This window comes from Geotrypetes seraphini, chromosome 5, assembly GCF_902459505.1.
Source record: "Geotrypetes seraphini chromosome 5, aGeoSer1.1, whole genome shotgun sequence".
Lineage (NCBI taxonomy): Eukaryota > Metazoa > Chordata > Amphibia > Gymnophiona > Dermophiidae > Geotrypetes > Geotrypetes seraphini.
In genome coordinates this window covers 116,526,601-116,542,673 of record NC_047088.1, presented here as the reverse complement: position 1 = coordinate 116,542,673, position 16,073 = coordinate 116,526,601, and the positions used below count along the sequence as shown (strand labels likewise).

The following is a 16,073-nucleotide window of genomic DNA, read 5'->3' as shown; positions in this document are numbered from 1 at the left end:
GACCAGGTTCAGCCAGTGTTTATGCTAACTTAGCAGATTTGGCCTTCTTACATCCAGCCACCCCAGTATAATGAAGATGAGTGTTCCAAAGAAGAGCAAAACCTACCACTTTCATGATGAATGGGAAATGGACTACTTCATCATGGTGAAAGACAAGTGTTGTCTAATTTGTAACGCCCCAGTATCCTTGCCCAAAAGCGTAATCTGGAATGTCATTATAAGGCTCTGCATTGCAATAAGTTTGATGCTGATTTTTCATCCAAAAGTGAAATTTGTAAACTGAAGTTCAAAGAACTTAAATCGAAATTGGCTACTCAGCAACAGTTGATGGCAAAGCCAAGGTCACATTTGGTCAATGCAACCATAGCATCCTTCAAGGTCAGCAACCTAATTGCAAAGAAATGAAACCTTTAACTGAAGGGGAATTTGTAAAATATTGTTTTCTTGAAGCAGCTGACAATCTTTTTGAAGGATTTAAAAATAAGAAAGTTCATAACTGCTATTCAAAATGTACAATTGTCAAGAAACACCTTCGTACGGTGAATAGAAAAAATGTGTAGAGACACAACTGAACAATTGTTGGAGGATGTTTCAAATTGTGTTGCTTTCTCACTCCAACTAGATGAATCTACAGACATAAGAGACATAGCCCAGTTACTAGTCTTTATCCGGATGGTTTTAGAAGACTTCAGTGTTAAAGAAGAACTACTTGGAATGATTTATTTAAAAGGGAAAACTACCAATCAGGAAATATTCAGTTCTTTCCATTCTTTTGTGACAAAGTGTAATCTTCCATTGCATAGACTTGTTTCCATCACTACTGATGGAGCAAGTGCAATGACAGGTAAGGTTAAAGGTTTCATAGCCCTCTGTAGACAGCATGACGACTTCCCAGATTTCCTTTCTTACCACTGCATTATTCACCAGCAAGTTTTGGTAAGCAAGATACTCAATACAAAAACTGTCATGGACATCACTTTCAAAATTGTAAATTCAGTTTTTGGAAGATCACTTCAAAGATGGTTTTTCAATCTTACTCTTGAAGGGGCAGTGGAAATCATTTTGCACACAGATGTAAGGTGGCTAAGAAGGCACAAATTTCTGCAAAGATTTTGTGATTTGCTGAATGAAATAAGTTTTTTGAAGGAGAGGGGAGATGACCAAGCAGAGTTGGAAGATGAGGAGTAGTTATGTGAGCTGGCATTTCTTGCTGACTTTACAGGCAAACTAAGTGGTATGAACCTTGAACTACAAGGTAAAAACAAATGCATTGGCAGAATGATGAGTACAGTTTCATCCTACAAAAGCAAATTTGAGTTAATGATGACTGACCTTGCAAACAACATTTGATCATTTTCCTAATACGCAGGACCATCTGGAACAATATCCAAATTTAGTTTTTCAGAACGAGAAGTATGTGACAGACATCTATCTGTTCTGTTAGCCAGGAATTCGAAAATAGATTCTGTGACAGTTTCTCCCCAGAAATTTTTTCCAGCCGGGTGGCATGAAAAAGTAGTCGGGTGGGGCGGGATGGGGAAATTTGGTGGTGGGGAAAATGAAAAGGTACTTTTACTAAGGCTTGCTAGCCATTTTAAAACACACTAAACACTAGCGTGTCCATTATAGTTTATGGATGCGTTAGCGTTTAGTGTGCGCTAAAACAGCTAGCACGCCTTAGTAAAAAGATCACTAAATGTGCACTATTTTTATTAGTTAATTGTTATGAATTATTTTCCAGTGCTCAATATGACTTTCTTTTTTAAGGTTTAACACTTAGGCAGTGTTCCAGTAGCATTTAAGCCACCCTTGAAAAAAAGTAATGCAGATCCTCTTATTCCGAATAACTACTGGCCAGTATCAAACCTTCCATTTCTTTCAAAACTACCGTACTTGAGAGTGGTATTCAACCAATTTCAAACTCATGTTGAATCAGTTAATGCTTTGCATCCCCGGCAATCTGTGTTTTAAGACACAGCACTTAGGGCTCCTTATGCAAAGCTGTGACAGCAATTCTGCCACAGCAAATGCACTGAAGCCCATAGGAATTGAATGGACTTTGGTGCATTTGCCATGGGGAAATTGCTACTGTGGCTTTGTAAAAGGGACCCTTACTGAGTGAACTCCATACTAGTCACCTAGAGACCAATGTTTCTCAACTTCTTCAAGCCAAGTATCCCTAAGTCTAACAAATACCAACTGAGTACCTCAGTCCAAGCTCCGTCCCTGACCCCACTCCCATTATAATAGTACTAATTGTAATGCAATTTCTTCCATTCATTTTTCATTTACACACAACCTTACTGTGCAACTATTAAAATACTCCTCCCCAATGTCAAAATTATAAAAATCCTATTAATACAAAAATAATAATAATGCAGAATACATTTATAAGTCCAACTTTAAAAGTAAGGATAAGCGTCCCCCAATACACCCCAAAACAATAAGATGTATAATCTAGAAAAGTGTTTCTCTACAGCACTGCAACTGCATCAATAACCCCAGGACTACCATACTAGGAAAACAATACCTTCCTTGAATAAATCAAAGGATACTAAGGAGAAAACATGTTCATTCAGGTGCAGCAGAGCAGAAAGATGCTCACTAGTTCTATTCATGGTACTCAGGAAAAAACCCAACAAAACACATCCTTCAAAAAACGTGCTCAGGGTTTTTACAGTTTTTCCTCTATCTCCCTCAACAGCCTATCCTTCCACGTTACAACTTTGTACACCATTCAAAACACAGATGTCATAGTCTAATGCACTTGTCTACGCCATGCATCCTTGTCCATGCTGTACCAACCTGCTACAGATAAGCTATAAAACTAAGCACAAACACATTTTGCCATCCCTTGCCTCCAACAAATCAGCATATCTAAGACCATAATGCCTTAAAACCTCATATCGCCTATATACTGTTTACAGCTCACATTGGGCAGTTAAAAATTATCACATTCTTCAAGCATCCAGTCCCTGCTCTATTAAATAACACCAGTTACGACCCTCCCACTGCAGAATCTATTTTTTTTTCAGGGGTGGGAGGGCAAGGTCGCAACGGTTCATAGTCATTCGCGCGTGGGACTTCAGCGCACCGACATTTCAGCACAAGACTCTAGCATGGCACCTAAAAAGTTACTTTTAAAGAGCCCCAACGCGGGGTATGAGTGGGGAAACCCCCCCCCCCAGTTTACTTCATACTGTTCGTGCTGCCATTGGGGGAAGTTGTGGGGTTGGAACCCTCCATTATAGGGTAAACTTAACTTTTTGCCAATTTATTAGGAAAAAGTTCAGTTTTCTCTATAATGATACCCCCCCAACGGCAGCGCGAAAGATATGAAGTAAAGTGGGGAGGTTCCCCCACACACACCCCCGTCAGAGCTCTTTAAAAGTAACTTTTAGGTGGCGTGCTAGGGTCTTGCGCCGATTTGTCTGTGCTGAAATGTGGGCGCGCCAAAATCTCACGCGCTTTTGTCCTATCACCAGTCGGAAGTAGCTTTCACTATGTTCCCAAATACCTGTAAACATAATTAAATAAATGTGCTTAGACTTCCAGACTTGTGTGTTTAAAGTCAAGGGTTGAATGGAAAGAGTTAATCCTAAATACCAGAAAGTCACAGGCAAATAATGAATCAGTTTAGTCACAGTGGCACTCGGCGTCTCATTTCCTGGAGCTCCGGCTGTAATGGCCTTGGGATAGTTGTGTCTGGTTAACAGTTCGGGGCTTGTGGGCGCTGCCAGAGCCAAGCTGCGGTGGGCAACAGGAGCTGGGCAGCCAGAGCCATGGCCGCCGTGGTTCCAGCTCCGGTGCGGGCATCTTCCTCCTCCTCTTCCCCCGGTAGCTACTTGACTTGCCCCAAACTGATGTTGCACAGGAACTGCCAAAAGCCTTGCACCGTCAGCGAGCTGTTGTTGCCATAGCGTGTGAAAAGCACATGCAACTGCTGCTGCTGAGCCAGCAATGCCCGCTCCCGGTCCACGGCAGCCAACTCTAGCTCTACGCTGTTTCCGCCACCGGCCACGCAACGAGAACAAGGGCGGTGAGATGAGCATCGACAGCATCAGCCCTGCCTTGCCGCTCCTTCCCTCCCAGCTCACACATCCATCGGCAATGTCGCTAGGCAAATCGTAAGCTTCCCTCCATAGGTCAGCGACGGAGGGAAGCTTACAACTTGCTTCGGGCCTTCCTCGTTGCCGGGTCCTGCCTTCGCGGAAACAGAAAGTAGACAAGACCCGGCAGCTTCCATCCATCGTTGACCTGTCTCCTGCCTTAGCCTGTAGCGAACTCATGCTTCAGGGCTCTAAGGTGTGTGTACCGGCTTCCCTTCTCTTCCCCCTCCCCCCGGACGTAACTTCCGGTTTCGGAGGGAAGAGAAGGGAAGCCGGCACGCACACCTTAGAGCCCCGAAGCATGAGTTCACATCTCCAAGCCGGTGAGAGGTGGTTTTTTGGGGGGGATTTTTTTACGTTGAGCGGCAGCAGCTGCAAGATTCCCGATAGATGACAGCAGGGTGGTCATCTAAATTAGGCGGGCGGAGCGCCCGGCTAAAAGGCCCTGTGGAGAACACTGTGTGACTTCCAAAAATTTGGAACAGTTGTGGAGTACTTGTCATATCCATTCAAAGTAGATGTGGACATTAAAGAAACTGCAGCTGCTATCAGTAAAAATTACTAATTGAACAAGCCATCTCTTGAAAACGAAATAGTAACGTTTAAAAATGACATTTTTCTCAAGACCTGTGCTGAACAAGAATTGTTTTGGAAGCTAGTGCCTAGAGACAAATTTCCCAACTTGAGAAGATGCAGTGAAGCTGTAACTCCTGTTTCGGTTCAACTTATTTGTGTGAATCTGTGTTTTCCCATCTGAAAATGGCAGAGTACACAACTTTCCAACATGACAGATGAACATCTCCAGGATTCCCTGAGACTGGCCCTTACGCAATATTCACCCAACTTCAAAAAGCTGGTGGATGAAATGCAGGCTCAGACGTTTCATTAATGAGCAAGAATGAAATATTAAAGATTGTGCAAGATCAGCCTGGATCAATACTCAACCTAAATTTAACACAAATTACTCAATAAAAGTTAAAGAAAGTTATTACTCAATAAAACTTAAGGAAAACTGTACTTTCCATTCCCCCTCGCAGTTCTTACTGGATCTTTGTCTCTCTGTTTTGTTTTTGTTTAATTTGCTTAACAGATGATCACATCCAAGTAAATGATAGAAGGAAATGGGGGGGAATCCTCCAACTTTATTGGGTTAAAATTTAATTTGAAACTTAATTTTCATGGTGGTAGATCACCGGCACTTTTGGCCGGAAAAAGTAGATCACGACCTGTTCGAAGTTGGGCATGCCTGCTCTATGCCATTAATCAGCGCTGGTTTGGAATAATAGATAATCTGATAATAGATCTTCAGAGGATAATGACCAGCATTGCCCCCCGAGGAACCAGATATTTTCTTTTTAATGGCACCACAGCTGCCATTCTGCCTCGTCAAAAGGTTGCTCTTTCCAGTGGGATTGTTCCATGTCAGTTACACCACGCCTCCCAGGCCCTGCAACCATTCACATTGCTTGAAAGAAGAAAAACTGCCCACGCACAAGGACAGGCTTCAGGATGTGGACCTGTAATAATATTTCCAGTGCAATAGGTGAGACATTCTAGACCATAGGGTTATTTTCCCGTCGCATGAAATGTAGAAGAAATCCATTCCAGGCTTTTCACTCTGCCTCCAGAGTACATCACAGGCTAGTTTGGCGCCCTCTAGCAGTATTTTCTTCTGCAAACATGACTATAGCTCTGTAGATTCTGCTCTCCCCATTTTATTATTCTAATTCAACGTAGTTTTGTACCTTTCGCGGTTATTTTCGCGTTTGAAATGGATTTGAAGCTCTACCTGCTTGAGAATTCACAGACTTCTGTATGTAGCTGACAGGCCAAACCCTTTGGGGTACCTGTTAGCCAGTCTGCTTAGTCTTCCTTGCAGCTCAGGGCCATCCCTGACCTAGTCTCACTCCCTGTTAAGCGGTGGGGTCAAGCACAGACTATGTAGTGCGCTTAGGAGGCTCAGCGGTGTTCCCTAGTGCGCTGGCTGCATTTCGCAGCAGTGGAGGAATAGTCAGTGGAGTTTGACTGGCAGCCTGAAGATCAACTTGGAGGATGAATTTCCAGCAATTAATTCTGAACCAGCCATTGAAAAGACTGGAAGCAGCTGCAGCAGCTCTGTCTGGAATCTGTGAATACAGAGGAGCTGACAGGTTCCAAAATCAATCTTTAAAAATTAATTTCGAGGGGTTTTGAAGGTTTCCTACTGTTCCCCCACCTGAAATATGTTATTTTTGTAATTCTTTAATTTTGGGAAGGGCCGTTTGTGGTGCAAATTCAGGTCTGGCGGCCATCATGGATTTTTAACAATCTTTTTTTTCAACTTTTCCCTGCTTCTTTAAAATTAAAAATTTTGCCAGGAAAACTGCTGGAATTGAGTCCTTAGGGTCTCCTAGTATGGATTCATACCAAATGTGTGCAAAATTACTACCTACGAAGTCGCTGGAATAGTCGATACAGCAGCAGGCCATGTTTACCTGCCCTAGGCTTGGAAACGGAAGCTCTGGGCACAGATTTCAGAGATATTGATGATGGCAGCCCCTTCAGCATGGGACGTCCTATAGATTTTGGGTTCCAGGATTACCAGGCTGGATCTGGTTTCCTGGACGAACACATGCATGTGTCCTCTTCGGAATGTTTTCCTCTCTCACTGGGGCCCCCACTGAGATGTCTTAGAGCTGAGTCTGCCATAGACTCTGGAGGCCAGTGTGTATGACTTGGTGGCTTCATCCTCAATCAGTCTGCCAGAGCATTCCATTAAGCATTGCCTCCTGGATTGTAGTAACCAAGGATGCCAGCCTTAGTGGCTGGGAGGGGCTTACTATGGTCTTCATCCTTTTCAGGACTGTTGCACTCCGTCCTCACAGAAATAGTTGATCATTGATGGCAGAGGTCTCTGTTAATCATCAGAGAGGAACCAAGAACTCTCCCTTGGCTCAGGAGGCTTGACTTCTTTTCCTTTGGGCAGAAAGTCTTCTCCTGACACTGACTATAGCGCATGTGGCCGCAGCGGCCAACTTTCTAGCAGACTTCCTCAGCTGTCAGTCTAGAGTTTCAGGCAAGTAGAACCTAGTGCAGTAAGCATTTCAGGCGATTGTAAGGTGCTGGGGGCAGCCCCACCTTGACCTCATGGCCGCAGCGCAAAGCAAGATGGCTCCACGCTTTTTCAGTCGCAGATCCTGCTCAGAAGCAAGAGACTTGATGCTTGTGAGCAACTGTGGCCTCCAGAGGTGGTTCTATACGTTTTTCCGCCTTGGCCGCTGTTCGGCCGGGTCCTTTAAAGGATTGTAACTCACCACGGCCGCATCATGGTGATGGTACCAGATTTGCATGGAAGGCCATGGTACATGGATCTGATGCAGTTGCGGGTGGCATACAGTCTGCACCCGATTGTCTTTCCTGTCCTCACCCAGGCCCACTTGCCATGAAGGATCTGGGTTGTTTTGTTCTTACGGCTTAGCTTTTGAGCATGCAACCTTAAAAAAATAAAGGCTATTTGGAGCTTGTCATAGCTAAAGCTTCTTAAGTCTACCAAGTCAACCTCGGTGTCGGCTTACGCTAAAGTGTAGAAGACCTTTAGCGCACTGGAGTGACCAAGAATAGGTGTACCCTTATTCAACTCAGGTGTCGCAGGTCCTTGCTTTCCCCAAGTGGGTCTGAATAAAGGCCTCGTGGTGACGTTTCTGCGGATCCCGGTGGCTGGTCTCTCCAGTTTTAGATCTAAGGATTGTCTGTTCTCTTTGGTGTTGCATCCGGATGCTACTCAGTTTACAGAAAGATCTTCGGGTCCGGCCACCTGTTCAGAATCCGCTCCCAGCCTCGGACCTGATCATTATACAATCATTATACAATTTCATTTGAGAGAGCGTCATCATGTTATATTCCTAGTACAACATTTTTAGCAAAGCAACAGCCAATGAAAGATCTGCTATTACGTCTAGATGTCACGACATCTTCATGCTCCCACGAGTGTTTTTTTAAGCAGCTTTCTGGCGGCGTTTTTTGTCAGTTATACTCAGGACGCTATCGCGCAAGGACTGATCAGTTTAAACTTGGTAGGTATGAGTTTTCCACCTATATTTGCCTGCAATGTATTTTACATGGGTGTTCGCAATGTGTTTAGAGAGTAACCGCACTGTGCACACTTTGTTATCTACAGATAAGATTGCAGAATCAGAATAAGCCTGTTTAAGGCACGAGTCATGAATTTGTTACCGACTGACTGAATCGGAAGTATCATTTCATCGACCGAGGGAGGAAGTGATTAGTCAGGTCTCCTGAAGCAAATTCCGAAACAGGGCCACATTGAGACCCCCGAATTGTGTATCAGCTAAGTAATGGCTTCTTCAGATCTGTGATTTTTACTTTTGCAATCAGTTTAACATTTCAAAGCATAAAGCCAGATATAAACAATATAAAATATACAAATAACAGCAAAATAACATCATTATGTCTCAGAGATTGAATACATGAATATCAATGAACGCAATGACTGGACAGTGAACTCCTCGAGGCAGGTTAACACCCCCATAAGAGTTTTATTTCTCTGAGCGGACAAGGACATTTCTGTTCACTCTACTGAGACATATTCTAATATAATAAAACCCTAAGCGCGCATGCGCACTCTTACCAGCGTGTTCTGTTTTCCGTGCGCTGTAGGTCCCCGCAGGTAGGAGTGCACATGCGCGCTTAGCTGTGGCAGTGGCCGATTGACAGAGGCAGCAAACACGCCGCGACTCCCCCCTCCTGCCCTCACTCACCCACCACCAGAGAAACATCGCTTGGCTGACCGCATTGGACCGCAAGGAAGTAATTGGGAGTGCTGGCGGCAGACACGTGCACAGAATTGGCGCTCGGGGGTAAGTAAAATGGGAGACGGGCCTTATTTGCAATCTTATACCTGGTGGACCCGACAAATTGGAAACCGCTGGCCTCCCTGCTCTCCTCCTCATGCCAACCTAAATCCAGGAATAATGGCACTACCGATAGAAGTTTATTTTTAAGATTAAAGGTGCTGCGGCGGCTCCTCTCACAAGCCGCACCTGCGTCGAAGTAGGCTTCCGACGCAGGCAGCGATCGTGAGAGGAGCCAACGGCGGCAACTTTAAACTTAAAAATAAACTTCTACCGGTACTGGTGTTTTTCCTGCTGTGCCCTCTCGATCTCCTTGACCACAGTGAGTGTGATGGTAGGCCAGACCACGGGAAGCAAAGGGGGGGGGAGTTGTGGGAAATGCTGCTGCACAGGGACCTGTAGGGGAAGGTAAATACCGTTGCTGCTGCTGCTCAGAGAAGTGGACGGAGAGGGAAATACTGCTGCTGTTGCTGCACAGGGAAGTGAGGTCAGGGGAGGGAAATGCTGCTGCACAGGGAAATGAAGGAATGTTACATATGGAGCAGGGAGAGAGACAGATAGAAATAAAGACAGACAGACAGCGGGAGGGAAGGAGACAGAAAGAAAGGAAGAAAGACACAGGGGCAGGAAGAGGGACAGAAAGACAGACAGAGAAAGGGGGTCAGGGAGAGAGAAATACAGCAGGAGGTAGAGAGACAGAAAGAAAGAAAGACAGACATACATCTATTCTAGCACCCGTTAATGTAACGGGCTTAAAGACCAGTATAGTATATTTAAATTACTTAGGAGTAAGTTGTGTATATATAAAGATGGATGCAAGGTAGAAAGTAAAGACAGAGAGAAAAATAGTCAAAGGACAAGAAGGCCCTGGAAACATAGTTAAAAGCACAGAAAAATAAAATCACCAGACAACAAAGGTAGGGAAAATGATTTTATTTTCAATATAGTAATTGAAATGTGTCAGTTTTGAGAAAGGAAAGATGTTAAACTTTAACTGTGAGGGCTGCAGAAAAAATAGGGTACTTGGAGGGCTGCAGAAAAAAACAGTTAATGTCTTATTAAAGAAATGACAATTTTGCATGAGGTAAAACTCTTTATAGTTTATAAATCTTTATTTTAACTGTTAAAGGAAAATTTATGAACTATAAAGAGTTTTACCTCATGCAAAATTGTCATTTCTTTAATAAGACATTAACTATTTTTTTCTGCAGCCCTCCAAGTACCTACAAATCCAAAATGTGGCCCTCCAAAGGGTTTGAGTTTAAGACCACTGACCTAGAGCCACAGGTCTTACATATCTGCCTCTATCACTCTGCAAACTTACTACCATATTTTTCGCTCCATAAGACACATTTTTCCCCACAAAAAATTTGATGGAAATAAGAGTGCGTCTTATGGAGCGAATACCCAAACCCCCACCCCCGGTTACCTTTTTTTTAAATGTTGGTGCCCTCCCTCGCTGGACGTGGCTGCCTCTCTAGCAGCAGAGCAGCAAGGCTGCCTGCCTGGTTGGCTGACGCAGCTGCCTCTTCCCTTCTGTAGTGGCAGAGTGGTGCACAAGGCTGCCTGACTAGTCCCGCGCCTCTTCCATACTCGCACAACACTCTGCCACTGGAGAGGCAGCTGGAGACAGCAAGTTCTGCTTCTCACACACTCCCTGCGGGCTGGGCGCAAGCAGCAGACATAGGATCAAGAAACCGCTGGGAGTCCCAGCATGGCGGCACAGCCCTGAAGAACATAAGAACATAAGCATTGCCTCTGCCAAGTCAGACCATAGGTCCATCACACCCAGCAGTCCGCTCCCATGGCGGCCCTCCAGGTCAATGACCTGTAGTGATATTATACCCCTGGATCCCCTTTCCCTTCAAGAACTCGTCCAATCCCTTTTTGAAACCCAAAATCGTACTCTGCTCAACCACCTCCTCTGGAAGCGCATTCCAAGTGTCCACCACCCTCTGGGTGAAGAAGAACTTCCTAGCATTTGTTCTAAATCTATCTCCCCTCAATTTTTTTGAGTGCCCTCTAGTTTTTGTTGCCCCCGCCAGTCTGAAGAATCTGTCTCTCTCTACCTTCACCATACCCTTCATGATCTTATAAGTTTCTATCATATCCCCTCTAAGTCTCCGCTTTTCCAGGGAAAAGAGCCCCAGCCTCTCAGCATATGAGAGGTTTTCCATGCCCTTTATCATTTTTGTTGCTCTTCTCTGGACCCTCTCGAGTATTACCATGTCTTTCTTTAGGTACGGCGACCAGTACTGGACGCAGTATTCCAGATGCGGTCGCACCATTGCCCTGTACAGCGGGAGGATAACTTCCTTGGTTCTGGTAGTGATACCTTTTTTGATAATGCCCAACATTCTGTTCGCCTTTTTTGAGGCCGCTGCGCATTGCGCTGCCGGTTTCATTGTTTTATCCACCAAAATCCCCAAGTCCTTTTCTAGGTTGCCTTTTCCCAATGTCATCCCCCCCATTGTGTAATTATACATCGGATTCCCTTTCCCTATGTGCATAACTTTACATTTCTCCACATTGAAGTTCATCTGCCATTTATTTGTCCACTCCGTCAGTTTGTTCAGGTCCCTTTGGAGTTCTTTACACTCCTCAACAGATCTAACCGTACTGGAGAGTTTTGTGTCATCCGCAAATTTTACAACTTCACACTTTGTCCCTGTTTCCAAGTCATTAATAAATATGTTGAATAGCAGTGGTCCTAGCACTGACCCCTGTGGGACGCCACTTGTGACCCCTTTCCAGTCAGAATAGTGTCCCTTTATTCCTACCCTCTGTTTCCTGTTTGCCAGCCAGTTTCTGATCCATCTGTGTATTTCCCCTTCCACCCCATGGTTCCACAGTTTCTTTAGAGAGAGAGAGAGTGCTACAGAAATAGCAGCAGCAGCGGTGGCGGCTGGTTCCGGCTTCCCATTTTCCTCCCTCCTATCCCCCATGTCAGCACTGGGTGGCATATCCGGGCCTCAGCTGCCTCCATCGCCACTCTCTGACTCCCTTCGTGTTCAGGTGGGACATGGAGGAACGTGCCCGTCAAGCTGTGCCAGGGGAGAGGTCGGAGGGGATATGGAGGGGCCTGCCTGCCTGCCTCGGGGTGGGGGGTGGGGATGAGGAGTACAGGAGGAAGAAAATGACAATACCAGCATAAGAACCAGGGCAACCAGGGGAGGGAAAGAGACAGAGCAAAGAAATGCTGAAGGAGGAGGGAGCATAGGGACAGGGACATGGAATAATGCTGGAAAGGGGAGGAATAAAGGTACAGAGATGTGATACTTAATGGAAGGGGAAGAAATGGTACACATGAATAGTGAAGAAGAGAAGAAAGATTATGCACTTTGGGGGGCCCTGCCTGCCTGCTTGCTTGCCTCGGGGTGGGGGGCCCTGCCACTAGGCCTGCCTGCCCTGTGCCCTGTCCTTGCCTACCACTAGACTACAAGAAGGGGGACAGGGTAAAGAGCCTGGCAGGGAGGGGGGACAGGGTGCAGAGTCTGGTATGGAGAATTTGGTTCAGAATGGTTTTTTTTCTTGTTTTCCTCTAAATCTAGGGTGCATCTTATGGTCAGGTGCATCTTATGGAGCAAAAAATATGGTATCTCTTTCTCTCTTCCCTATGGCTGTCACCACCAGGCCCTGTGTCTTCTCTTATCTCCTACTGGTCACCGTTCACCCTGCTTTCTCCAGTTCCAATTCCCTCATGCCTTGCTCTAAAGCAGGGGTGTCCAACCTGCGGCCCCGTGAAGTATTTTGTGCGGCCCTGGTCAAGGGCTATGCAGTGTTTTCCTCTGCTGCCCCTGGGTGTTTACTGTCTTGCCAGCTCCCTCCTCTGTATGGCTGCAGCGATTGTGCGGCCCCATAAAAATTTTTTCAGCCAATGCGGCCCAGAAAAGCCAAAAGATTGGACACACTTGCTCTACAGTTTTTCGCTCATTCTCTTGTGCCCTTCTGTCTGGCCTGCCCACCTTGTTTACCCTCTGTCCCATCTTCTGAACTAGCTTCCCCCCATCCTGTTTGCCGCCTCATGCTGCTTGCCTCACCCTCTCCCCTCAGGTCTACCATCTACCAGTACCATTAATTTTTTCTATATCACTAGCAGACCCACTAGCAGAACCACACGCAGTGTGTACAGCAAACATACAACAGATGCTCCCTACTCTAAAGAGCTTCCTATCTATACAAGGAAACTTGAGCTGAATAAGAACATAAGAATTGCCGCTGCTGGGTCAGACCTGTGGTCCATCGTGCCTAGCAGTCCGCTCACGCGGCGGCCCTTAGGTCAAAGACCAGTGCCCTGAGTCTAACCTTACCTGCATACATAGAAACATAGAAGATGACAGCAGATAAGGGCCATAGCCCATCAGGTCTGCCCACTCTACTGACCCACCCCCAAGTCTATTATCCTGGGGATCCTGGTGACAGGTTCCCTTGGCTTAACCCTCTAAGGGAACCCACATGGGCATCCCATTTGCTCTTAAATTCTTGCACGCTGTTTGCCTCGATCACCTGCACCGGGAGCTCGTTCCAAGGATCAACCACTCTCTTGGTGAAGAAATATTTCCTGGTGTCGCCATGAAATTTCCCGCCCCTGAGTTTGAGCAGATGCCCTTCTTGTGGCTGAGGGCCCTTTGAGAAAGAGAATCTCTTCTTCCATCTCTATACGGCCGGTAATATACTTAAACGTCTCGATCATGTCTCCTCTCTCCCTACGTTCCTTGAGTGAGTACAGCCGCAAATTTTTCAGCCTTTCCTCGTACGATAGATCCTTGAGCCCCAAGACCATCCTGGTGGCCATCTGTTGCACCGACTCTACTCTCAGCACATCTTTTCGGTAGTGTGGCCTCCAGAATTGCACACAGTATTCAAAATGAGGCCTCACCATGGTTCTGTATAATGGCATTATGACTTCAGGCTTCCAGCTGATGAAACGCCTGCGGATGCAAGCTAACAACTGTCTTGCCTTAGATGAAGCCTTCTCCACATGAACAGCAGTTTTCATGTCTGCGCTGATGATCACTCCCAAGTCTCGTTCTGTTGAAGTTCTAGCTAAGGTCTCACCATTCAAGGTGTAAGTTCTGCATGGATTTCTGCTGCCGAGGTGCATGATTTTGCATTTCTTAGGGTTGAAGCCCAGCTGCCAGGTCGAGGACCAAAGCTCCAACAAATGTAGATCCTGTGTCATACTATCGGGTGAATTGCCATCTCTCACTATATTGCATAGTTTGGCGTCGTCAGCGAATAACGTTACCTTACCTTGAAGCCCCTGAGTTAGGTCACCTATGAATATGTTGAAAAGGAGCGGGCCCAAGACTGAGCCCTGCTGTACTCCACTGGTCACCTCCGATGTTTTAGAGAGGGTACCGTTAACTACCACCCTCTGAAGTCTGCCACTCAGCCAGTCATTGACCCATGTAGTTAGTGTTTCTCCCAGCCCCATTGATTTCATCATGCTCAACAGCCTGCGATATGGGACCCTATCGAAAGCTTTGCTGAAGTCTAGGTATACAACGTCCACGGATTCTCCCAAGTCTAACTGTTTTGTTACCCAGTCAAAGAAGCTGATGAGATTGGATTGGCAGGACCTACCCTTGGTGAATCCGTGTTGACTGGGATCCCGTAAATTCTCCTCATCCAAGATTGCGTCTAATTTACGTTTGATTAGTGTTTCCATGAGTTTGCATACTATTGATGTGAGACTCACCGGTCTGTAGTTTGCAGCCTCTGCCCTGCAACCCTTTTTGTGCAGTGGAACGACGTTAGCTGTTTTCCAGTCTATGGGGACTCTCCCCGAACTTAGGGAGAGATTGAAGAGTCCTGATAGCGGTTCTGCCAGGACATCACGCAGCTTACTGAGCACCCTGGGGTGTAGATTGTCCGGTCCCATGGCTTTGTTCACCCTGAGTCTTGCCAGTTCGTAGTAGATGTCGCCAGGTGTGAACTCGAAATTCTGAAATGGGTCTTCCACGCTGGGCCTTGCCTGCAACTGCGGACCGTGCCCCGGTGCCTCGCAGGTGAAGACCGAACAGAAGTATTCATTCAGTAGTTCTGCTTTATCGGAATCTGATTCTGCGCAGTTCCCATCTGGTTTTCTAAGGCGTACTATCCCGTCTGTGTTCTTTTTCCTATCACTAATATACCTGAAGAAGGATTTGTCCCCTTTCTTCATGTTCTTTGCCAGAGTCTCTTCCACTCGAAGTTTGGCCTCCCTGACTGCCGTTTTGACCACTGCAGACCTCGCCCTATGTTCTAGTTTAGCTTCCCCAGTCTCCATTCGTTTGTAGGAAATAAATACTTTTTTCTTCTCCTTGACGAGGTGCGAGATTTCTGCGCAGTACCATTGGGGTTTGTTGTTTCTCCGCCGTTTGTGTACTGATTTAATACGTTCTGGTTCAGCAGGAACTTGTCTAACTTTGTTTTGAATTCCTGTAGGGTGTTTTCTCATATAACAGCTTCCGGAAGAGCATTCCAGTTTTCTACCACTCTCTGGGTGAAGAAGAACTTCCTTACGTTTGTACGGAATCTATCCTCTTTTAACTTTAGAAAGTGCCCTCTCATTCTCTCTACCTTGGAGAGGGTGAACAACCTGTCTATTCCCTTCATTATCTTGAATGTTTCGATTATGTCCCCTCTCGGTCTCCTTTTTCAATGGAGAAGAGGCCCAGTTTCTCTAATCTCTCACTGTACGGCAACTCCTCCAGCCCCTTAACCATTTTAGTCGCTCTTCTCTGAACCTTCTCAAGTAGTACCATGTCCTTTATGTGCGGCGACCACTGCTGGATGCAGTATTCCAGGTGGGGGCATACCATGGCCCGGTGCAGCAGCATGATAACCTTCTCCGAACTGTTTGTGATCCCCTTCTTAATCATTAATTAATAATAAATAATTAATTTTCGAGATTATAACAATCTCTCCTCCAGCATTATTTCAGCAGTACTCCCGCCAGATTTCTTAGACTTTCCTTCATAGAAGAAACATAGAAACATAGAAAGATGACGGCAGAAAAGGGCTACAGCCCACCAAGTCTGCCCACTCTTCTGTCCCACCCCATCGAGTCCGAGTACTAATGACCCAGTTCCTTAGCTCGACCCCCGTAGGGATCCTACGTGGATGTCCC

The 16,073-nt window shown here is 45.9% G+C and overlaps 1 protein-coding gene across 1 annotated transcript in view; it reads left to right on the top strand.

Annotated features, from left to right (window-relative positions):
- The first annotated feature begins 8,845 nt into the window (after positions 1-8,845).
- Positions 8,846-16,073, top strand: part of C5H21orf58 (chromosome 5 C21orf58 homolog) — a 328,538-nt gene continuing 321,310 nt past the window's right edge. The window contains exon 1 of the mRNA XM_033947056.1: positions 8,846-8,965. The gene's annotated coding sequence lies outside the window, so the exon portion shown is untranslated. The remainder of the gene's footprint in view (positions 8,966-16,073) is intronic.